This window comes from Ovis aries, chromosome 3 (genome assembly GCF_016772045.2).
Source record: "Ovis aries strain OAR_USU_Benz2616 breed Rambouillet chromosome 3, ARS-UI_Ramb_v3.0, whole genome shotgun sequence".
NCBI lineage: Eukaryota > Metazoa > Chordata > Mammalia > Artiodactyla > Bovidae > Ovis > Ovis aries.
Genome location: NC_056056.1, coordinates 207,623,455 through 207,648,800, shown reverse-complemented (window position 1 = coordinate 207,648,800; position 25,346 = coordinate 207,623,455). Strand labels below are relative to the sequence as shown.

The 25,346-nt window shown below is 42.6% G+C and overlaps 1 long non-coding RNA gene and 1 pseudogene across 1 annotated transcript; one reads left to right on the top strand and one right to left on the bottom strand.

Moving 5' to 3' along the window:
• Positions 1-808: 808 nt before the first annotated feature.
• On the top strand, positions 809-13,483 carry LOC121819213 (uncharacterized). Its single transcript, XR_006059451.1, has 2 exons — positions 809-1,019; positions 10,578-13,483. It is a non-coding gene; the product is annotated as an uncharacterized LOC121819213 (long non-coding RNA).
• Positions 6,950-25,346, bottom strand: part of LOC132659487 (antigen WC1.1-like) — a 51,796-nt pseudogene continuing 33,399 nt past the window's right edge.

Genomic DNA, 25,346 nt, shown 5'->3' with positions numbered 1-25,346 from the left:
TTAAATGGGAGAGTCTGTGTTAACTTTATGGAACTTTCAGTCCACACATACATCCCTTGCTAGTGCATAAGATGAAATCAGTGATAAAAAGAGAGAATATACATTTTTATATATTTCAATTCTAGAGGACACATTTTTAAGCCCATTACAGAAAGAAAATTCATAAATCTTCTCTTGTTTTTAAAAGCACAGAGTTGTCACATCTCTGGACTCTTTCTAATTCCTTCATCTCAGAATTACTGCTGTGTTTATTTAATCTGTAAAACCTTGCTCACTGTCTCTAAAGTGGGGGCTTCTTGACAGGAAGCATTGTGTCTTACTCTTCAATATCTCTTTAAACTCAAGTAAAGACACATAGAGAGAGCTTAACAAATAGTGGATAAATAAAGAAATGAATGCATAAACAAATGCTGAAAATCACCCTGCAGTTAGTGATGCTGAGTGGGGAGGGTGGGGGCCGGGGAGACACGAATCTGACTACTCCCACTCAGCACACACAGAAGTGGAGTAAGGAGCCAGAGACACACCAGACGAGGAACCAGATACAGAAGGTCTTCATATCCCATTCTGGGGACGGTCTAATGACATTTAATTTCAGCACAAAATTGTACCTCAGAAACTTCACCAAGGCAAGGAAAAAAAAAAAACTGACAGCATTGCTACCAAGGATGTGGCATCAATAGTAATATCATCAAATAGCTGTTTTTCTATCTCCCAGTGACTCATTCTGGCCAATGAAACGTGGGTGTTGCCACCTGTGTCACTTCTGAGCAGAGGCATGGAAACCCCGTGCGACTCTCTAGTTTCTCTCTTTCCTGCCCCAGAAGCTGCGTGTTCCACTTGGTACACGTGTGAGCCTGTGGAGCTTCACTGACCACAGCACGTTTGCAGGTTGGTCATGAATGTGTGTGGATGCACGTTTGTGCTCCTTCTGAGACTTGGGAGTCAGTTGTTCCAGCATCAGAACAGAGCCTATTCTGAAGACTTGAAAGGAAGACAGAATCTGTCCCATGAAGCAGGTACTTTCCGGGATCTCCTCTTCCTTCTGTGTCTTCACCCCAAGCTGCTCCCTCAGGTCTCACCTTGATTCCTCTTTGGGGCTTGGTTGATTCCTAGCCACCATGACTAATTGACCAACAACTAGATCTAAACTTCTGTTTAAGAGCGTCCACAGCTGGCGCAGCTCCAATTCCCATCACATCAGTCTGTGCTGACAGTTGTGCTTCCATTTCCCCATTTTTGTCTCTGAGCATCTTGACCTTCATCCTGAAACAGCTCTCCTTTGCTCTGAGTTAGTCAGTTCATCATCTTTGATCTTATTTTTACATTCCACCAATCCTGTACTAATGAAAAAGCAGCATGTACTTTGCAAACCTCTTCTGTTTCTTCTTGATTTCCAGAACAAATGTGATTCCTGGATTTAGTTCTCCATGTAGTTAATTAAATTCTTCACCTTTGGGTAAGAAATAATTTTGCTGAATGTTTTTATTTTCCCTCAACTGAAGAAAATGGCACGTTCAAAACCTATCTCCTTGTGACTATGTAACCAAAATGTATATGTGAGGGGTCCAGCTGCTAACAGCTCAAAAGCCAGTATACAGGCCAGGTTGGTGGAAAGGAAAGTTCATTTTATTTCAGATGCCAGCAACTGGCAGGGAGGGTGGTGGACATCTGTACAGGGCCGACTCTGCCCACCCCATGACAAGAAGAGGGTGAGAGCTTCTATAGACAGAGCTGGGGTGGGGGGAGGTTATGTGCAGAAACAGCACAGTCATCTCTAACAGGCACCTTCTAATTGGTCATCAGTGGTCTGATTAGCATCATCTCGGTTGTTCTCAGTTCAGTTCAGTTGCTCAGTCAAGTGCGACTCTTTGTGACCCATGGGCGGCAGCACACCACGCTTTCCTATCCATCACCAACTCCCAGAGTTTGCTCGTACTCATGTCCATTGAGTCGGTGATACCATCCAAAACACCCATGGGTTGTTTCAGGTACAGTTAATATTTTGTTCCCATGTCTTTGCGGTCAGTTCTCAGAACTGTGGGTGCTCAAGTCCTGGGTACAGTGTGGTCATCATGTAGTCACTGCTCCACCTGGTGTTCTGTATCTATAAGAAGCTCCAGGACATGGCTCAGAATATCATCCATAACCCTTGAGAAAGAACTAAAGGTCCTTACTGTGCTTAATGACCACATTATTATTATTTAGTCTCCTCTGAATGTTTTCCTTTGTTTCCACGTTTCTCGCTTCTCCAATTAAACATATTCTTTGACTAAAGTTTTCCACAGGCAAAAGGCAGGCAGAAGACACGGTGAGGGGCAAGGATCATAGAGCCCTCTCTGTTTCAACCACACCCCTAGGGCCCCCTCAGGACTTGGAAGGGGCTGGAGCAAGGAGAGGCTCTGAAGAACACGCTTCATTAACTTCAGGATTAACCCACCTCTGCTCAGAGCTGATGTAATTACCAACTGCAGAGCTATTGAGCTCTTGTGGGTGGTGATTCTTAAACCACTGAGACCTAAGGTTAGTGCCTCTGGGCTGGCACTCAGAGTTCAAAGCCTGAGTGATTGCTCAGACTCAAAGTCTATGAACTGAGGCTTTGTCGCATGTGGAGCTTTGGTGCAGCTGAGTCCTGGCCGCAGACCAGCCTAAGAACACTGGAAACACAGCAAAATGTGTTCCTCCTTTAACATCAAAGACTCTGTGAACAGATCTCTTTTCCTTGTCACCGAATGCTTCCCAATCTGGGCATGCTAACCAAGGTGCCTGCAGTCTGCAGGCATTGTCTGAGGCCTTTCCAGGGCCCAGGATTGGAGTGAGGCCTGTGCCTGTGTATAAGCTCTGTATTTACCCTCTCTATAACTTAACAGATGCTCACCTAATATTTATTGAATGGCTGAGTGGCACTGTACTAAATGTTGAAGAGAAATTTCTTAAATATAAAGAAATGTTTCTGAGAACATCATTTAGCTAATATTTTTGTTTTAAGGGCATAGTTCAGTTCAGTTCAGTTCATTTCAGTCGCTCAGTCGTGTCCGACTCTTTGCGACCCCATGAATCACAGCACGCCAGGCCTCCCTGTCAGTCACCATCTCCTGAAATTCGCTCCCACTCACGTCCATCGAGTCTGTGATGCCATTCAGCCATCTCATCCTCGGTCGTCCCCTTCTGCCCCCAAGCCCTCCCGGCATCAGAGTCTTTTCCAATGAGTCAGCTCTTTGCATGAGGTGGCCAAAGTACTGGAACTTCAGCTTGTTTCCTGCAATTAGCAAGGCAAGATTTGATTTTCACAAACAAGCAGCTTATCACCAACAAATATGTCACAACGAACACTGCAAATCTCTATCTCTAAGGATACACAAGACAAACCACAAAGTACCTACATGTGGCTTCTTAATAAGTCTTAGTCAAACCCAACTGAGGAGACAGGATATTCATATGGTTTATCATTGGCAGTTTTTTCATTAAAACCACACAGCAATATCACAGGAAGAAAATTTGCGATTAAAAAAGTACAGCTGCACCATCGATATGACATAAGGAAGGAGATGAGGGGCCAAAAGATTTCTTTGCCTTAAAATAACAGACAGCTTAATTAGTCTTTCACTTTCTGAAGGAGAGTCCTCTTAGGCTGATCTTGAAAGATGATGTGGAGACCAGGACAACTCAACTGTTCTGCACAACAGTTAGAACTGAGAACTGATAATTTATGGATAATGTTGCTCTTTGAGTCCCTTCTTGTTACTTTTTGTGAGTCTACTGTAGGCTTTTACATTTTTGTTGCCACATGGCTCACATAAAACATCTTAGAGGGACAACAGCATATACTACAGTGATAACAAGTTAATTCCAATGACATGCAAAAGCTCTACCTTTTTATCCCCTTCTATGCATTTTGTTTTTGATGTCAATTTGCCTCTTTATATATTATATATCCACTAACAAAATATTTTTCTCTATAGCTATTTTAATACTTTCTTTAGATTAAAGCTAACCGGTTATCACACTACCATATTTCAGCATTAGAGTGTGTGGAATTGGGTTCAGCACTTACATTTACAAGTCTGTTGCATATTTCTACTTCTTTCATATACAAATTAGCATCCTTCATTTAGTTTGAAGAATTCCCGTCGGCAATCTTGTAAGACAAGCCTAGTGTTGGTGAATTTCCTCAACTGTTATTTCCCTCAACAGGATATTCATGATTTGACTTTATATCGGGAAAGTCTTTATATCATCTTCATTTATGAAAAACAACCTTCCTGAGAAAATTATTCTTGGTTGGTAGGTTTGTTTGTTTGTTTGTTTTTCATAAGATTGAATATATCATCCTTTCTCTCCTGGACTGTCAGGTTTCTACTCAGAAGTCCACTGATATTTTTAAGGGAATTTCTTTTTAGTGAGCATTTACTTTTCTCTTGCTGCTTAGAGAATTCTCTCTTTGTCTTGATTACAAGTAATGTGTCTTGGGGATGACCATTTTGAATGACCTCTGAGGAGTGACCTATTAGCTACATGAACTTGGATGTCTAAATCTCATCAGCTTTGGGACTTTTCTGGTATTATTTCTTGAAGTGCAATCTCTGTCCCTTTCTCCCTCTCTTCTCCTTCTGGGACTCCAATACTGTGCAGGTTGTTTCTGTGAATGTTGCCCCACAGTTCACACAGGTTCTTCCACACTTGGTCGTTCCTCTTTTCCTTTGGCCCCTGGCTGGGTAATCTCAGTGGTCCTGCCTTCTGAGTTATAGGGTCTTCTGCTGTTGTTGATGCTCTAGGCAGCATTTTTCATTTTGCTGCATTTCATTCATTGTAGTCTTAAGCAACTGATCCAACCAGTCCATCCTAAACGAGGTCAGTCCTGAATATTCATTGGAAGGACTGATGCTGAAGCTGAAACTCCAATATTTTGACAACCTGATGCGAAGAACTGACCCATTAGGAAAGACCCTAATGCTGTGAAAGATTGAGGGCAGGAGGAGAAGGGGACGACCGGGGATGAAACGGTCACTGACTCAATGGACATGAGTTTGGGCAAGCTCTAGGGGCTGGTGATGGACAGGGAAGCCTGGCATGCTGCAGTCCATGGGGTCGCAAAGAGTTGGACACAACTGAACCACTGAACTGAACTGAATCTTAAGCAACTGAATTTCTGTTTGGTTCATTTTTCTGTTTTGTTCCTTCTATTATTCTCTTTGCCTCACTGCAAAGCTTGAGGGATCTCAGTTCCTCTACTGGCATTGAGTCCAGACCACAGAAGCAAGTGCATCGACTCCTAACCACAAAACCTTCAGCAAACTCCCTGTTTACTTCCTTTTTTATGATTTCTATCTTTGTTTAAAAAAATTCTGAATTTATTCTGTGAAGTAACACCCTAGCTCAACAATTACTGAGCCTGAGCTCTAGGACCCGCAAATCACAAGTAGGAGGCTGTGCTGCAACCCCTGAAGCCTGGGTGCCTAGACCCTGTTCACAATAAGAGAAGCCCTCGCATAGAGAAACCTGCTGTCCACAAAGATTAGTGCCTGCTTGCTGCATTTAGAGAAAACCCATGTGCAGCAACAAAGACTCAGTGCAACCAAAAATTAAAAACAATAATAATGATGATAATTTTTTAATCTTGTTTTCTTCATACGTTTTCTTCCTGAATTTAATCATTTATCTGTGTTTTCTTGGAGTTCACTGAGCTTCTTGCATGTGTGCCTTATTTCATCATATATCATCTATTTCATCACTTCCCAAGTGAATAGCCATGTGAGCTGCCCTGGAAGAAGCCCTGGGCATCTTCCCATCCCCAAGCACAGCCTAGAACTATGAAGAGTGCAAGCGTGAGTGGAGGGTGGAGCCCTAGAAACCACCCAGAGTCATCAACCAAGAAACTGGGTGGGTCCAGCTCACAACCAGGCCAGCACTCTCAGGTTTTATATTAGTTCAGCAGCTTCCCCACATGTCCAGAGTGGAATTGGCCAAGGGGTGGGGGGTGCAGGGCGTAGTGCCACTTCTTGCCACTTCATCATGACAGCTCTCTCTACCCTGAGGAGTCACAGCAGGATCACAATTACATTTTCAGTAGTAACCAGATTAAAGCAACCTTGAAACAATCTTGAAACATCTGAAAAAGAGATGTTTTCAAAGAAGCCCCTTGGTCTGAAATTCTTCCTCTAAGAGATCAGTCATGTCAGATGCCTCCATGCATATCTCTGAAACATAAATAGCCAATTGTTCCTGATTTTTCTATCTACATCCATTCTTCTGGATCCCTTCTCCCTAGGTCTCCACTTTCTTGCTCTCTTGTCCCACCTGAATACAGGGTGTGGGTGAGCACCAATTTGCATTCCATCAACTTGAAGATGTATATGAACTGCTATAATTCACTTAGAAGGAGAGATCCTTGGAGAGACAAGAAATAGCAGCATCCTGAAAAATTAGTGGGAAGAGAAGGAGAATAAAGAATGGATTTAGAAGGATTGGATAATCAAATAGACGTGGGAGACGAGCAAAGAGGTGTCTGTATCCACTTAAGGAACAAATGAGAGATGAAAGGGAAGAGGTAGTTATGTACAGTTAGATTTTTAATTGGCCTGTGAATATTGAGGCAGGATAAGGAAAGCTGTATCCATTCTCTCCCACCAGCCAACCTTCCACTTTGAAGCCCACACCCAGCCTGGTGTCCAAGAACAAGTTACAATCTGGTGATGTGACATCTCAGAGATGTTTAGAACTGTTTTTTTTTTCCCCATGAGTGCATCTTGTTAGGAAGGAGTGTGTGAATATGGACCAAGTTAGCATCCTTTATGAAATGAGTGACCTGGAGCACTTGTGAGCATGCCCTCATTAGCCTCTAAGACAGGTGAGAAAGCAGGTCAGCTCACTCATCTTGCATTTCCTTTGAAGAAGATGGCATTTGAGAGCCAATCCTCTAAAAGGATTTGGCATGGAACTTGCTAAATTAACAGCACAGCAAAAGTTTATTTATTCAGAATATTTCATTTTGAGCAATTTTCATATGACACAATTACAGGTCAGCACTACTCTACTGAAATACAGGCAATTAAAATATCTCAGGCTTCATCTCATATTTAATACAGCATCACGAGAAAGTCACTGGGGATGTTCCCAGGGCACTGAGTTCAACATCATCGTACCCAGAGTCCCCTTTCTTCCCTGGATCAGCCAGAGGCTCTCTTCTCCTTCCCCAGGATCAGCAGCCTCTCTGGAGAAGTTCAGACAAGAGCCTGAAATAGAAAAGAGAAGTTTGATTAGAACTGAGACACGAGGATGGGACAGAACCCTCTGGTGGAAGGAAGTCAAGCAAGTGCTTATGACAAAGCATCCCTTGGACCCAGGTGTGGGGAGGGAGGCTCAGGCTATTTCACATGAGTTCCAGTGAGGATGGATCCCAGCTGTACTCTCAGATCCAGTTCATGTGGTCTCCTGGGCCTCCGTGCATGTGGAAATCCCATCACAGGAGACCTGTGCTCAGGGCTCTGGGAGACCTGCTTCCAGGCAACACAGTAGCAAGGAGATGCCCAGCGATGGTAAGAATCACAAAAGGAATCTAAATGTTCTCCTTTCACAGGTGATAGATGCAAATTCACAATAAGAGGGAGACTGGAAGCAGGAAAAATCTGAATTCCTCACTCACAACCCAAGTCTGCTCTTAGCTGACTCGACTCCTGTTCCAAATGTCCACTAATAGTATCACAGGTGCAGCCACAGATATCTCTTCCCGGAAACTACACAGGCCCTCAGATGGAGAAATACTCTTTTCTAGACAATGAGTGTTTTCTCGCAGCTACTGAAATATCAGTTTGTTGTGATACACACAGTCAAAGGCTTTGGCATAGTTAATAAAGCAGAAATAGATGTTTCTCTGGAACTCTGTGGCTTTTTGACGATTCAGCGAATTTTGGCAATTTGATCTCTGGTTTCTTTGCCTGTTCTAAGTCCAGCTTGAACAGCTAGAATTTCATGGTTCATGTCCTGTTGAAGCCTGGCTTGGAGAATTTTGAGCATTACTTTGCTAGCGTGTGAGATGAGTGCAATCATGCAGTAGTTTGAACATTTTTGGCATTGCCTTTCTTTGCGATTGGAATGAAAACTGACATTTTCCAGTCCTGTGGCCACTGCTGACTTGTCCAATTTTGCTGGCATATTGAGTGCAGCACTTTCACAGCATCATCTTTTAGGATTTGAAAGAACTCAACTGGTATTCCATCACCTCCACTAGCTTTGTTCGTAGTGAGGCTTCCTAAGGCCCACTTGACTTCACATTCCAGGATACCTGGCTCTACATTAGTGATCACACCTTTGTGATTATCTGTGTCATGAAGACTTTTTTGTATAGTTCTTCTATGTATTCTTGCCACCTCTTCTTAATATCTTCTGCTTCTGTTAGGTCCATAATATTTCTGTCCTTTATTGTACCCATCTTTGCATGAAGTATTCCCTTGGTATCTGTAATTTTCTTGACAAGATCTCTAGTCTTTCCCATTCCATTGTTTCCCTCTGTTTCTTTGCATTGATCAGTGAGGAAGGCTTTCTTATCTCTCCTTGCTATTCTTTGGAACTCTGTATTCAAATGAATATATCTTTCCTTTCTCCTTTGGTTTCACATCTCCTGTTTTCTCAGATATTTGTAAGCCCTCCTCAGACAGCCATTTTGCCTTTTTGCATTTGTTTTTCTGGGGATGGTCTTGATCCCTGCCTCCTGTACAATGCTACGAACCTCCATCCATGATTCATTAGGCACTCTGCCAATCAGACCTAATGCCCTGAATCTGTTTGTCACTTCCACTGTATAATCACAAGGAATTTGATTTAGGTCATACCTGAATGCTCTAGTGGGATTCTCTACTTTCTTCAATTTAAATCTGAATTTTGCAAAACAGTCAGCTCCCCGTCTTGTTTTTGATGACAGTATAGAGTGTCTCCATCTTTGGATGCAAAGAATATAATCAATCTGATTTCAGTACTGACCATCTGATCATGTCCACATGTAGAGTCCTCTCTCGTGTTCTTGGAAGAGGATGTTTGTTATGACCAGTGCATTCTCTTGGCAAAACTTTGCCTTGCCTCATTTTATATTCCGTGGACAAATTTGGCTGTTACTCCAGGTATCTCTTGACTTCCTACTTTTGCATTCCAGTGCCTTATAATGAAAAGGACATCTTTTTTAGCTGATAGTTCTAAAAGGTCATGTAAGTCTTCATAGAAGAGCAACTTCAGCTTCTTCAGCATTACTGATTCGGCGTAGACCTGGATTACTGAGATATTGAATGGTTAGCCTTCATGTATGTGACAGTGCAAAGATATTATTAAAATGCTTGTTCCACTTTTGAATTTGGTTCATTTCAGTTCAGTCGCTCAGTCATGCCTGACTCTCTGTGACTCCATGGACTGCAGCACACCAGGCTTCCCTGTCTATCACCAACTCCCAGAGCTTCCTCAAACTCATATCCATCGAGTTGGTGATGCCATCCAACCATCTCATCCTCTGTCATCTCCTTTTCCTCCTGCCTTCAATCTTTCCCAGCATCAGGGTCTTTTCTAAGGAGTAAGTTCTTCACATCAGTTGGCCAAGGTCTTGGAGCTTCTACTTCAGCTCAGTCCTACCAATGACTATTCAAGATTGATTTCCTTTAAATTGACTGGGTTGATCTCCTTGCCATCCAAGGGTCTCTGAAGAGTCATCTCTAACACTACAGTTCAAAAGCATCAATTCTTCAGCACTTAGCTTTCTTTTAAATGTGCTCAATTAATCAATAAGTTTCTCTTTCGGCCATGACACAATGCTTGTGGGATGTTAGCTCCTTGACCAGGGTTGAACCTAGGCCCTAGCAGTGAAAGTGCAGAATCCTAACCTCTGGACCACCAGGAAATTCCCTAATCTAAAAATCTTCATGCAAGTATATCACATATAAAGTGACAAGTTTATGTCAAATTATGGAGACATAAATACCAAAAGCAGAGTGATTCCACACTCCTTGCAAGGATTCTGACAGCATTAAATATGGCATATGGTCAAGATGATGCTACCAAATGTATGAGACTACCTATATTTTGAATCTCTAGGGAGGCTGGGCATTGAGGAACGCAAATTCACTCTTTTCAGATAGAAAGATTGCAGGAGATCAACTGACCCCACTCACCTGTCTGAGAGGACCTCACCCCATCCTCCTTCTCTGGGGGCACTTCCTCCTCACTCCCCTGAGAGCAAGGAGGAGTTCCAGGCACTGGTACTTCTTCAACATCATCATAATTTTCAGCAGGGACATCAGTCCTCTGATCTGGGGGTTCCAAGAGCAGACAAGGGAGTATATGAAACCCCAGTAAGTGGGTTGTTCTGGGGAATACCTAAGATACCTTCTGACCCAGAGTTTCTGTGTTTCTCAATAGAGGCACCAGTCACTCCTTGTTTCAAAGACTTTTTCTCTAAGACCATGTTTCCTTGTTATGTGTCCATAAGCCAAAACATGATTTTACATATCTTAATATTTTCTGGTGGAAACTACATATCTCAAAGCAACTCTTTTACCCTTGAGCATTGCTAAAGGACTTTGACAAATTGTACTTTACAGATGTTATTTTGAAAAACATTCTGTGCCTGTGGTGATTCTGGACACAGAGAAACCAGCTCTGACGTGCACATCACAGAACAGCCAGTGAAGAAGGACGAACCCCATCTGGACACAAGGGATGCCTCTGGTCCATCAGAGGAAAACCACTCCCCTTACATCTCCTCTGAGGGAAACTCTCCTCCCCAAAGCCCAGCCGAGCAGGTCCACCTCTCATTCCTGGAGCGGACCTGTAGTCATTGTTGTCCTCACCATCTCTGGTGTAATACGGCAGTTTAGTCCATGAGAAATCTGACGGGAAGCCTCGTGTGGAGACAAACATCACACAACACACTGAATGACCCACCCACACCCACGGGACCTGTGTTAAAGCTGAGAAGGGACAGGCCAGGCTCCTGCAGTGCAGACAGAGGCTGGGAGATCACGGGGCTCCGAGAGCCATTCTGCCTCTCTGGAGGAGCCGTCTCTGTGAGCCTGGGGCACACATGGAGTGTGCAGATGCTGAGAAGATGTGCACAGCCAGGGGGTGGCGACGACCAGAGATCCCAGCAGGGCAGACAGAGACACTCACCTGGGCTGCCCAGACCTTCCTTCTGTGTCAGAAGGTAATCGAGCTCCTCATACACAGCTTCAGCAAGAGCATCTTCATAGCTAGAAAGGGCTGAGAGATCACCCAGCAGGTCAGAGAAGCTTCCCCAGATACCCCGATCCAGCCAGCCCACCTTCACCTCCCTGATGCTCACACGGCGGCTGCCAGGACCTCAGCGTCGTCTCCTACCCCGTGCACCATGTCAGCACCTTCTCCCCTCGTCTGACCCTGATTACAGCTCAGCGCTTGTCTGGTCTCACAGGAGAGGCCATGACTCATGAGAGTTCACGCCCATCCTAAGAACCTCTGTCTACTCAGCCCTTATAGCTCAGCATGGAGCACATGGAGTCTGCAACTCAGAACAGTACCTGGCCCAGGTTCCCCTCCTCACACCTGCCCCATCTCCTGCCTACACACACTCTCCCTGGCCCCCAGATCCCCATGAAGCCCACCTCTGCACTCTGCTCTCCATCTGAGCAGCTGAGTCACCAGGATGATGAGAACCAGGAAGAGAAGGGACCCCAGGATAACGCAGAGGACCCCAGGCAGGGAGAAGATGCCAGGGAGAGAATTTGAGGTTGTTCTGGTCCCTAGGAGAACAGGAAAAAGCACTTGAGATAGTCTTGGGCACAGAGAAATCTCCTGCGTCAGCATTTTCAGGAGCTCCGGACAATGGCGTCTCAGTCTCAGACAGCGTCAGGGCTCCCCCAGGTCTCGTCCTGAGACAAGTCAACTCCACTCTGGCCAGTGTGGCCCTGAGGCAGAGATGGGGATTGTCAGGGAGCTGCCCCGCAGAGACAGCCTCTGAGGACCCAGCTCATCCCCTCTCCTTGGGCTTCAGGAGACAGAGCATCAAACAGTCCTGGGACCTGCACCTCACTGATGACGAGCAACACACAGGGGCAGGTGGGAGTTCCTTAGATTCTACAACATGGGAACCAGACTTCCTTGGCCCCAGGCATGAGAACATTTGACCCTGGACATCAAGGCAGGGGATTGCCACAGTGTGATGCCCTGGCTGCTCCCCAACAGCCACAGCTCCTCAGACTCTTTCCTCTTCTTAGCTGTCAGACAGCCTACAGAACAGGTCCCTAGTATTTGAGTATTCTCCCCTGCCCATGGATGGATCACAGTACCTGCTATATTCGTGGGCAATGTTGTCCTTACACCTAAAGAAAAACAGTAGTGTGGGGAAGTGGAATTGGCCAGAACGCAGGGCAAACCTTTTCCCTCCTGAGCCTGAAATCACCCCTCAGTTTCCACAACATCAGTGTCCAGTCCTCCCAGTTCCCCGATCCTAGATCAGAGCCCCAGCACCCAGGATATCTGAACACAAACTCCCCCCAACGCCTGGCCCAACCCACTGCCTCCCCCCCGCTGCCTCAGCTCACCCAGGGTGGACCCCGAGCCCCTCGCTCACCAGAGCACCTCACACCAGCATCCTCCTCGTGCTTGCAGTCGCTCTGCCCCCAGGGCTCTGCAGCACAGTCCCACAGGGAGGACTCCCGGCCCCCGCACCGCACCTCGTCCAGCCAGATGCTCCCATTTCCAGGGCCGAATGTCCCGGCCCGCATGGCTTCCAGGGCCTGGCCACAGCCCAGCTGCTGACACACCACCTCGGCCTCTGCCAGGCTCCAGGAGTCATCGCACACGGTGCCCCAGGAGCCGCTGTGCCAGACCTCCACCCGCCCTGAGCACTCGCTGTCTCCTCCCCTGAGCCGGAGCTTCTCTCTGTCTGAAAAGGCATCGGCCCCTCCTGTGACTGCCCTGGTGGGAGGAAGGAGCCCCTGGGAGCCACAGGGGAAGGGCAGGACTGATGTACCTGTGCAGGGGGCAGCAGTTGGACAACTCTTGGGTCTTCTTCCTGCACCCAACAGGGAAACAGTGGATCAGGAACAGCTGAGGTGGTCCTGTCCCCACATAAAATTCTCTAAGGTCCATGGCTCAGTGCAAATGACATGTGAAAACACAGGCTCATTATCTCCTGGGCTGAAACATTCACTGCACCTGATCACCAGCTGAAATTACTTTAAATATTTACTTGTTTATCAGTCTTCACACCCCACAGCAAATATAAACACAGACATCTACAAATGTACACACACTCCTCTGAATGAAAGTTCCATTAGAAGAAGGACCTTGTATATCTTATATGAGCCATGTTTCTGCTATTAGGACAGTGCCTGCACATTGTATGCACTCATCCAACAAATATCTATGGAAAACCATTTCTAAATACTTACATAGGGGCTTGATAAATATTTATTAAATGAATGAATAGACAAAATTCAGTGAAATAAAATTTTTTTTTCAAATCATACTAATCAGTGAAATAGTAATCCAAATATAAATTAAAGGTAACAGTATATGATAATAGTTCACATTAAAAATAATCAGTCCAGAAGCACAGTCTATTTATATTCAAAATATCATGTACATAATTTTAATGGAAAATATTAGATAGATTATAAACTACTCTTACCTATTATTCAGTGTGACAAGTGGGCAAGTGAAGACTACTGTTGTGAAAGGAAACCCTCTTTTCTAAATTTATTTTTAATTGGGAGATAATTGCCCCACAATGTAGTGTTGGTTATGTGTGTGTGTGTGTTAGTCGCTCAGTCATGTCCAGCTCTTTGTGACCCTATGGACTGCAGCCCACCAGGCTCCTCTGTCCATAGGATTTTCCAGACAAAGATATTGGAGTGGATTGCTATTCACTTCTCCACTGGATCTTCCCTACCCAGGGATGAAACCCAGGTCTCCTGCACTGCAGGCAGTTCTTTGCTGTCTGAGCCACCAGAAAAGCCCGTAGTGTCGGTTAGGAATCTCTTAAAAAGGAAATATACAGGAAAGACTTAGTAGAATTCTGAGAAGATATATGGACACATATATGTACACACTGAGTAAGCCAGAAATTTTTGCAATAGTGAAAAAAAGCCTAGTGAGAAAAATCTGTATTGAGAAGATGCAGAAATAATAAACAAAAGACTGGAAATATATATGAAAGAATTGAAGCTGACAGAAATAAATATAAATTTTAAAAAACAGAAGGGTAAATAGTATCTGTCATAAAGTATCAACATTTATATATTCTTTGCAGATCATCCTATCAAAACTCCTACCCACTCTATGCAGAGAACCTCTGAGAAAACGATGGCAGGACCTCTGTGAGCAGGTTGCTCATTTCATGATCAAAGACTTTACCACCTCTCAATTCACAGGGTTTAATTGTTGGAAAAACATCATCAATAAAAGGTCTCATAGTTTCATGCCTCTTTGGCCTTCAAATGAAAAAGACAAAGAGATGAGCAAAGAGAGGCAAGGAAAGGAGTGAGCCTCTGCTTCTGAAGTATCTGATCCCACATTCTCTTAGCTGTGGGTTTCAGGCAACATCCAGAATACCATTCAAGGCGTACCTGAATGGGGTGTGTGTGTGTGTGTGTGTGTGTGGAGGGGAGGGAAAGATAAAGAAAAACAGAGAGAGAAATATTGAAGGAATAAGGTGCTATGGTTTGACTATTTGTCACCCTCGCCAACATTTATTTATTTCATTCAAAATTTATTGCTGAAATCTCAATTCCCAATGTAACAGTATTTAGTGGGGAGCCTTCTCAAACTCTTCCAAAAACAGAAGAAAAGAACACTTCTAAATTCACTTTCTGAAGCCAACATTAGTCTGATACCAAAGCCAGATAAGGATACCATGAGAAAAGAAAATTATGGGCTAATACTCTGATAAATACAGGTGCGAAAATCATCAACAAAACATTAGAAAACTGAAATTCACAATACGCTTAAAAAATCAAAAACCATAATCAAGTGATGTTTGTTCCAGGGATACAAGGATAGTTCAACATTCACAAATTGATCAATGTGATACACCAAATAAACAAAATGAAGGTAAAAATCATATCCTCAAAGGATGCAGAAAAAGTGTTTGACAAATTCAACATCCACTTACAGTAAAAACTCTTTTACAAAGTAGGTATAGAAGGATTGCATCTCAACATAATTAAGGCCATATGAAAAGTACACAGCTAACATCATACATGACTGTAAAAACTGAAAACTTTTCCTCTGAAATCAGACACAAGACAAAAACATCTATTCTCACCACTTCTATTCAGCTTTAGTTTTGGTAGTCCCATCCAGATCCATCAGGCAAGAAAAAGAAAATCAAGATATCCAAATCTGGAAGGAAGAGGCAAAATTGACACTATCTGCAGATTTTAAAGGGAAAGTGTAAGTCACTCAGTTGTGTCTGACTCTTTACGACCACAAGGACTGCAGCCTGCCAGGCTCCTCTGCCCACTGCGATTCTCCAGGGAAGAATACTGGAGTGGGTTGCCATTCCTTCCTCCAGGGGATCTTCCTGACCCAGGGACTGAACCCAGGCCTCTTGCATTGCAGACAGACTCTCTACCATCAGAGTCATGAGGAAAGAAACCCCCTTACTTGAGATTATATGTAGAAAACACTAAAGACTTCAGCAAAAATATGAGAACCAATACACTCAGTAAAGTTGTAGAATGAAAATTCTGTATACAAAAATCATATGCATTTCTTTACACTAACAACAAACTGCTATGAGAGAAACTGAGAAAACAATTCTATTTACATCTGCATGAAAATGAATAAAATACCTAGGAATAAATTTAACCAAGGAGGTGAAAGATCTATACACTGAAAACTATAAACACATTGATGAAAGAAACTGAAGATGACTCAAATAAATGGAAAGATATTCTGTGCTCATGGATTGGGAGCCCTAATAATATTAGTATGCCCATACTACCCAAAGCAACCTACAGATTCACTACAATCCTTACCAAAATTCCAATCGAAATGTTCGCAGATACAGAAGAAACAATCCTAAAATTTGCATGGAACTACAAAAGACGCTCAATACCAAAGCAATCCTGAGAAAGAATAACAAAGCTAGAGGTATCGTGCTTCTTGATTTCTCACTATATTACAAAGCTACATTAATCAAAACAGTATGTCATTGGTATAAAAATGAACACAGAGATCAATGGAACAGAATAGAGAGTCCATAAATAAACCCACTATTTCTATGGTCAATTAATTTTTGACAAAGAAGCCAAGAGTACACAGTGGGAAAAGGACAGTTTTTTCAGTAATGGCATTGGGAAAACAGGACAGCCACTTTCAAAAAATGAAACTGAACCACTATCTTACACCCTTCACAAAAATTAACTCAAAATAAATTAAAGACTTGATCACAAGTCCTGAAGCCATAAAATTCCTACAGGAAAACACAGAAAATAAAATCCTTGACAACCAGTCTTTATGATGGTTTTTTGGATTTGACACCAAAAGCAAAGGGAACTAGGGTAAAAACAAGCAGTTGTAATGACATAAGGCTAAAAAGCGTCTGCCCAATTAAGGAAACCATCAACAAAGTGAAAAAGCAACCTATGGAATTGGAGAAAATATTTGTATATTATATTTCTTGTAAGAATTATTATCCAAAATACACAAGGAACTCATACAACTCAGTAGCGAAAAAAAAAATCTGATTTTTTTTAAATGGGCAGAGAACCTGAATAGATATTTTTTTAATTTTTTATTTTTACTTTATTTTACTTTACAATACTGTATTAAATAGATATTTTTAAAGAATACATACAACTTGTCAATAGGTACATGAAAACGTGCTCAACACTATTAGTCATCAGAAAATACAAATCAAAACCACAATGAGATATCACCTCATATCCTCTAGAAAGGCTTTTATCCAAAAGAAGAAATAACAGGAGTTGAGGAGAATGTGAAGAGACTGGAAAGCTTTTGCACAGTTAGAGGGAATGTAAGTTGATGCAGCCCCTATGGAAACAGCATTGAGGTGCATCAAAAATTAAAAATAGAACTGCCATACGATTTAGCATTTTCACTTTGGAGGATTTATCTGAAGGAAACAAAAACACTAACTTGAAAACCCAATGATCACTGCAGCAACATATGTTCAGTTGCTGGGTTATGTCTGACTCTTTGCAACCCCATGGACTGCAGCACACCAGGCTCCTCTGTCCTTCACTAACTCCCAAAGTTTGCTGAAATTCATGTCCACTGAACTGGTGATGCTATCTGTCTCATCCTCTGTGGCCCCCTTCTTCTTCTGCCTTCAATATTTTCCAGCATCAGGGTCTTTTCCAATCAGTCAGCTCTTCTCAGCAGGTGGCCAAAGTATTGGAGCTTCAGCTTCAGCATCAGTCCTTGAAATGAATATTCAGGGTTGATTTCCTTTAGGATTGGTTGGTTTGATCTCCTTGCTGCCCAAAGGACTCTCAATGCAACTGTGGCATCCAAGCACCACAATTCAAAAGAATCAACTCTTTTTAGCTTCTTCTATAACCTCACGTCTAGAGATGACTACTGGAAAAAATACAGCTTTGACCATATGGACCTTTGTCAGCAAAGTGATATGACTTTTTAATACCCTGTCTAGGTTCGTCACAGAGGAGCAAGCCTCTTTTAATCTCATGGCTGCAGTCACCGTCAGCAGTGATTTGGGAGTCCAAGAAAAGAAAATCTGTCACTGTTTCCACTTTCTCCCCTTTTATTTGCCACGATGTGCTGATGATCTTGGTTTTAGAATGTTGAGCTGTAAGTCAGCTTTTACACTCTCCTCTTTCGTCCTCAATGAGAGGCTCTTTAGTTCTTCTTCAATTTCTGCCATTAGAGTGGTAGCATCTGTGTATCTGAGGTTGCTGATATTTCTCACAGCAATCTTGATTCCAGCTTGTAATTCATCCAGCCTGGCATTTCCTATGATGTTCTCTGCATATAAGTTAAATAAACAGGGTGACAATATACAGCCTTGACGAACTCTTTTCCCAATGTAGAAACAGTCGGTTGTTTCATGTCCAGTTCCAACTGCTGCTTTTTGATCTGCATACAGGTTTCTCAGGAGGCAGGTAAGGTGCTCTGGCATTCTCATCTCTTTAAGAATTTTCCACAGTTCATTGTGATCCACATGGTCAAAGGCTTTATGTAGTCAATGAAGCAGATGTTTTTCTGGAATTCTCTGGCTTACTCTATGATCCAACAAGTGTTGGCAATTTGATCTCTGGTTTCTCTGCCTTTTCTAAACCCAGCTTGTACGTTTCAGAAGTTCTCAGTTCACTTACTGCTGAAGCCTAGCTTGAAAGACTTTGAGCATAACCTTGCTAGCATGTGAAATGAGCACAATTGTGAGGCAGTTTGACCATTCATTGGCATTGCCTTCCTTGAGACTGAAATGAAAACAGAACTTCTCCATTCCTGTGGCCACTGATGATTCTTTCAAATGTGCTGATGTATTGACTGCAGCGCTTTAACAGTATTACCTTTTAGTATTTTATAGCAATATATATGAGTCAAACAATGTAAGTCTTCACTGATGAATGGATAAAGAAAATGTAATATAGACTTATATCCACCCATGAAAAAGAAGAAAATCTTGCCAGTTGCAACAACATGGATGGACCTCGAGGGCATTATGTTAAGTGAAACAAATCAGACAGAGAAAGAAAAATAGCATGTAATCTCATCTATATGTGTAATATTAAAACAAAAGCAAGTTCAGAGATGCTGCGTAGTTGGTGGCTGCCAGAGGTGGGGGATTTGGTGCAGGCAAAGGCAATCAAAAGGTATACATTTGAATTATAAAATTAATAGGTGAAGAGATACAACATACAGCATGTTGACTATAGTGAATACTGTGTTGTCTATTTGAAAGATGGCAATAAAATACATCTTAAACATTCTCATCATGTAAGAAAAATATTTAACTATATATATATATATATATGGATCCATATATATGGATCCATATAGAGAGATATAACTAGACTTACTGTAGTGATCATTTATCAATACACACAAACATATAAGCATTATGTTGTGCACAGCAAAAAATATAGTGTTGTATCAGTTATATCAATTAAAAATTTTAATAAAGAAAGTTTGGAACATGTAGATTAAATTAGCTCCATCCAAACTTCATTTTATGAACTCAACTTAAACCCATCACTTAGATTTTAAAATATCAAATCTCACTAATAGCATCCTACAGAGTTGGGAAAGACGCAGAAACAGACATAAGTCACCTGCACAGGAGATGTAGGCTTCCTCCTTTGGAGAGCATGAATTGTATTTCCACGGGCCAGAAGGACACTGCCAGAGAGAGGTATCAGTTTTCCGACACTGAATTAAATCTACCCACCGCGGTCTAGACCCTTCCCTGAGACCAACAGAGGTGTTGAGGGTTCCACTGTCCCCACAGCCAAGCTGTCTGCAGATGATGGACACGGTGACATCATCCATGAGGTTGCGGCAGACACTGCCCCAGGTCCCGTTGTAGAAAACTTCCAGCCACCCAGCACACTGCTGGTCCTCACTGACCATCCTGAGGGCCAGGAAATCTGAGATCGAAAAGGAGGAGACAGGACACAGTGAGCACCCCACTCAGTGCTCTGGGTTTTCCTCTCTCCCCAAAATTCTGAACATTTGTCTATGACCAGGCTGAGGAAGCAAATCCATTAGATGACCAGAGTGAAACTTGTCTCCTTTTCACCTGACTTTGTCCATTTGTGTCTGTCTTTCTAAATATTTCTACCACCATGATGTGGTGGATATGAACTCAGAGGAAGACCAACCTGGACACCTGCAGGGAGAGGGAACTGACACCTGCTTCCTGACAAAAATCTAAGAGAGTGTATGAAAGGGATGTGATGTGGAGAGTGTGGAGGCAGATAGAATAATGGACCCACAAATGTCTACATGGAAGCTGTGTCTGTGTTTCCTTATCTGGCAAAAGGGACTTTACATATGTGATTAAGTTATGGTCCTTGGGATGGTAAGAGTCACCTGAAATATGGTGGATTAATCAGCTGAGCACAGTCTAATCGCATTCTTAGACTCACTGTCCTTTAAAGTGGAATCCTTTTCCTCATTCGGGTTAGAGGGAGATGTGAATATGGATAATGGCCAGAGAGGTGGAGCGTTGCTGGTCTGAGGATGAACAGAAGGGGGTTATGAGTGAAGGAAGGCAGGCGGTTTCTAGAAGCTTGAAAAGACAGGAAACAGATTCTTTCCCAGAGGCTCAGAAGTGTTGTGGCCCTGCTGAAACCTTGATCCCAGTCCAGTGAGATCCCTGCTGGACATCTAAGCTAGAGAAGAGTAAGGAAATAAATATGTTGTTTTAAACCACTAACAATGTAGCAATTTGTTATAGAACAAACAAAAACTAGCACAGTGGCTTTAAGACTTCTCTACTCTATGTACCAGAAGGGTGAGCCCTGATTTCAAGAAAAACTGTAAGAAAAGGCTCTGCCAGGAAACACTACTGAGAAGAAAGGACCAGAATCTCAGCTGCTGCAGGAGGCAGTGAAAGCACCTCCTCTTCACGTCTGCTGGGAAGACAGGCTCCACGGGAGGAAGCCTCCTTCTCTGGTCCTTTCAGCATCTCTCTCTCAGGGCTCAGACCCCCGTCCTCCAGGGCCCCACCCCTGCCCCAGCCTGTGGACAGTGTGGAGTGCTGACCTGAGCAGATGACCCCCGCGTCCTCCTTGTGTCTGCAGTCGTGCCGCCCCCAGCCCCGGGAAGGGCACCTCCACACCTGGGACTCATTTCCAGCGCAGTTCAGGTCATCCAGCCAGATGGGCCCTGATCCCGCCCCAAAGTGAGCAGACCCCGTGGCATTGAGGGCTTCTCCACAGCCCAGCTGCCTGCACACCACGCGGGCATCGTCCAGGTCCCAGCCGTCATCACAGATGGTGCCCCAGGAGCCCTGGTCAAGGATCTCCACTCTCCCGGCGCAGGGACCGCCCCCGTCCACCAGGCGGAGCTGCCTGCTGTCTGAGGAGAGAGAAATGGGACAATGGGGCGTCGACCTGAGGAATGAGAAGGGTCTTCTGTCCTGTGGGACCCTCACCTGAGCAATAGGGGGCGCTCTCCTCTGAGCCCTCAGATCCTGCTGGTTCAGACACAAAGTGGTCGCACTGGGGCAGCACTTGGGTCTGGTTTCCTGAAGAAACATCGATGATTAGAGGGTTGGGAGGGTAAAGAACAGGAAAGTCAGTTAAATATTTTTTAGGAGGGGAGGGAAGTTTGGGGGGAAACGGATCCATGTATATGTATAGCCGAGTCCCTGCCTGTTCACCTGAAACTATAAAAACACTGTTAATCAGCTATCCCCAATACAAAGTAAAAAGTTCAAAGCAAACAAACAACAAAAAAAATGACCTAGTGATGGAGCTGAGATGAAAGCTGGAACACACTGGTAAAGTTACCATAATCTTAGTGTTCCCTTTCTCCAGGAAGAGCCCTGGTCCTGACAATGGCACGATTCCTGTTTTAAGCCAAGCTTTGCCCTAAGAATGAGTTAAAACAAGTTGTTCTATCCTTAATCCACCCCTAAATAGAAGACGCAAAACAAAAGCCTTTCTGAAGGAGTTGTACAATTATTTATCTACAATGTTTGTGGTTTTAAAAAATACTTATATAAAAGAGATCTCATGGAACACCAGAGCAAAAAGAAACATTAAAAAATTTCCCAGGGTATTTGGCTCTTAAAGTTACTGACAGAAAATTTATTTTCTTTTATTTTATTAATTTTTATTTGAGTATAATTGCTTTACAATGTTATGGTAGCTTCTGCTGTTCAGCAAATTTAGTAAGTTATACATATACATATGGGCTTCCCAGGTGACTCTGTGGTAAAGAATCTGCCTGCTAAACAGGAGACTGGGGTTCCATCCCTGGGATGGGAAGAGCCTTTGGAGAAAGAAACGGCAATCCACTCCAGCATTCTTGCCTAGGAATTCCTATGGATAAAGGAGCATGGCAGTCCATGAGGTCACAAAAGAGTCAGACACAACTCAGCGACTAAACAACAGCAACTATTTCTATCTATCTGTTTATTTATTTATATATACACACACACACAAACACATATCCCCTCTTTCTTGGATTTACTTCCTATTTAGTCACCAGAGAACACTGAGTAGAGTTCCCTGTGCTATAAGGAAGTTATTATTTATCTATTTCTGTGTGCATGCATGCTAAGACACTTCAGTCGTGTCTGACTCTGTGACACTACGGATTGTAGCCCATCAGGCTCCATGTCTATGGGATTCTCCAAGCAATATCTATTTTATACTTAGTATCAATAGTGTAGGGCTTCTGCGTCTGGTGGCTCAGACAGTAAAGAATCCGCCTGCAATGTGGGAGACCTGGCTTTGATCCTTGGATTGGAATGTTCCCTGGAGGATGGCATGGCAACCCACAGTAGTTGTACCAATTTACATACTCATTTATAGGAGGACTCCCTTTTCTGCACATTCTCTCCAGCATTTATCTGTGAATTTTTTTAATGATAGACATTCTAACTAGTGTGAAGTATTACCTGCCTGTAGTTTTGACTTGCATCTCTCTAATTATTAGTGATGTTGTATTTGTTAGCCATCTGTATGTCTGAAAAAATATAGCCCTATTTAGGTCTTTTTCCCATTTTTTCATTGGGTGTTTGGTTTGTTGATTGAGTTGTTTGTGTATTTTGAAGATTAATCCCTCTTAATTACTTCATTTGCAAATATTGTCTCCCATTCTGAGAGTTGTCTGTTTTGTTTATGATTTCCTTTGATATGTGAAAGCTTTTAAGTTTAATTAGATCCTATTTTTTTGTTTTGTTTTTATTTTCTTTGGGAATTTATTCAAAAAAGATCTTGTTGCAACTTATGTCAAAGAATGTTCTGACTATGTTTTCCTCTAAGACTTTTATAGTCTGACAGAGAATTTAAATAGTCATGATTAAAGTGCACAAAGAATTAATTGACATGATGTATATCTTGGCAGAGAAATGATAACAAAAACAAATGAAAATAGTGTTTATTATTTTTCTCTAATAATAGTGGGGTATGCATAGGATTAAATTTGGAAAATACAGACAAACTTACGGAATAAAAGAAAACTGCCTGTAAAAAAAAAGAAAGAAAAACAAATTCTACACCTGAAAAAGTTAACAGCTGAAATTAAGAACTAGAGAATGAGTGTATCAGCACATCAGATTAACATAAAGTACAAATAGCAAAATGGAAAATCAGAGGATAAATATTCCTCTATTTAGAAATGCTGGTCCTATGGTAAGTGCCTGGTTTACAATGCTATATAACAAAATTTCCCCAAACTTAGTAGTTGAAGGAATTTAGTATTAAATTTTGCTCATGATTTCCCGGGTCACTAAGTTGGGAAAGACTCAAATTGGCAGTTCTATCTTTGGGGTTTCTCATGTGGTTGCATCTAGATGTCATCAGGGACTGACATCTCTAAAGGTTTAACATGAACTGTGGTTATGTAAGGAAATTCCCAGAAGTATTTTTGTTGTTGTTGGGAGGGAGGGTTAAAGGAGCATCATGTCTGCAACCTAATCCAGAAAGATTTTACATACTCAGGGAAAAACAGGGCAGGAGAGGGACAAATAAGGAGAGAAAGGTAAAGCTAGAGCAAGAGAGAGAGAGAAAAGAAAGAAAGAAGGATTAAAGCAAAATACTAATCTAACATTTGGGTAAAGTTCAAAGAGAATTCATTCCTAGAAAACCTTCACTAAAGGAAATACTAATAACATCAAACCCATAAAATGCCTAAGAGAAAACCTAGTTAAAAGTGTGCAAAACATCTGAGAGAAAGTCAAGACCTAACTGAATGAAGGGATATATTTTGTCAGTGAATTGGGAAACTCAATGTTGTCAAGGTCAGTCATTCTCAAATTTATATGCAGATTAAGTCTGACCTCAATCAAATTCCCTTGTGCTTTTGTATGTCTGAAACATGACAAGCTGATTCAAACTTTACGTTGCTGTTCAGTCACTTAGTCGTGTCTGACTCTTTGTGACCCCAAGGACTGCAGCACACCAGGCTTCCCTGTCCATCACCAACTCCTGGAGCTTGCTCAAACTCATGTCCTTTGAGTCAGAGATGCCATCCAACCATCTCATCCACTGTCATCCCCTTCTCCTCCTGCCTTCAGTCTTTCCTAGCATCAGGGTCTTTTCTAGTGAGTCAGCTCTTCGCATGAGGTGGCCAATGTATTGGAGCTTCAGCTCAATAATATATACAAAATACAAACACCAAGACTGACCAAAGCCGTTGGCAAGAAAAGCAGCAACATAACTTCTTTAAATTAAAGGTACCCAGACTTACTATGTGTGCTTAGTCACTCAGTCATGTCCAAGTCTCTGTGACCCCATAGACTGTAGCCTGCCAGGCTCCTCTGTCCACGGGGATTCTCCAGGCAAGAATACTGGAGTGGGTTGCCATGCCCTTCTCCAGGGGATCTTCCCAACCCAGGGATCAAACCCAGGTCTCCCGCCTTGCAGGCAAATTCTTTACTCTCTGAGACACCAGGGAAGGTTCAAGACATACTATAAAATTACAATAATTAAGGAAATGTGGTACAGGTGCAAGGAGAGACAAAGGATACAGTGGAACAGAATAGAGAGTCTAAACAATGTATTCAGACATATGTGCCCTTTCGCTTATCACATAGGTGGCACTGCAGTGGGGAATACTCTTTTCAGAAAAAGATTCTGAGTCAACTGGATACCCATATGAAAACAGGACACTTGACCCTTATCCTACACAGATGTCAATCCTAGAAGCAATGCATAATTATATGCAAAAAAAAGTAATTACACTTCTGTGAGATACTCTCAGAGAACATTTTTGTAATTTTGGAGTAGACAAAGTTCATTTTAGAAGACTATAAGGAGTCCTAGGGACTGGATCAATGGACTAGTTCAAAATTGAGACAGAAGTACGTCAAGGCTGTATATTGTCACTCTGTTTATTTAACTTATATGCTGAGTACATCATGCGAAATGCTGGCCTGGATGAAGCACAAATTGAAGTCAAGATTGCTGGGAGAAATATCAATAACCTCAGATATTCAGATGACACCACCTTTATGGCAGAAAGTGAGGACAAATTAAAGAGCCTCTTGATGAAACTGAAAGAGGAGAGTGAAAATGTTGGCTTAAAACTCAACATTCAAAGAACTAATATCATGACACCTGGTTCCATCACTTTATGGCAAAACGATGGGGAAACAGGGACAGACTTTATTTTCTTGGGCTCCAAAATCACTACAGATTATGTCTACAGCCATGAAATTAAAAGAT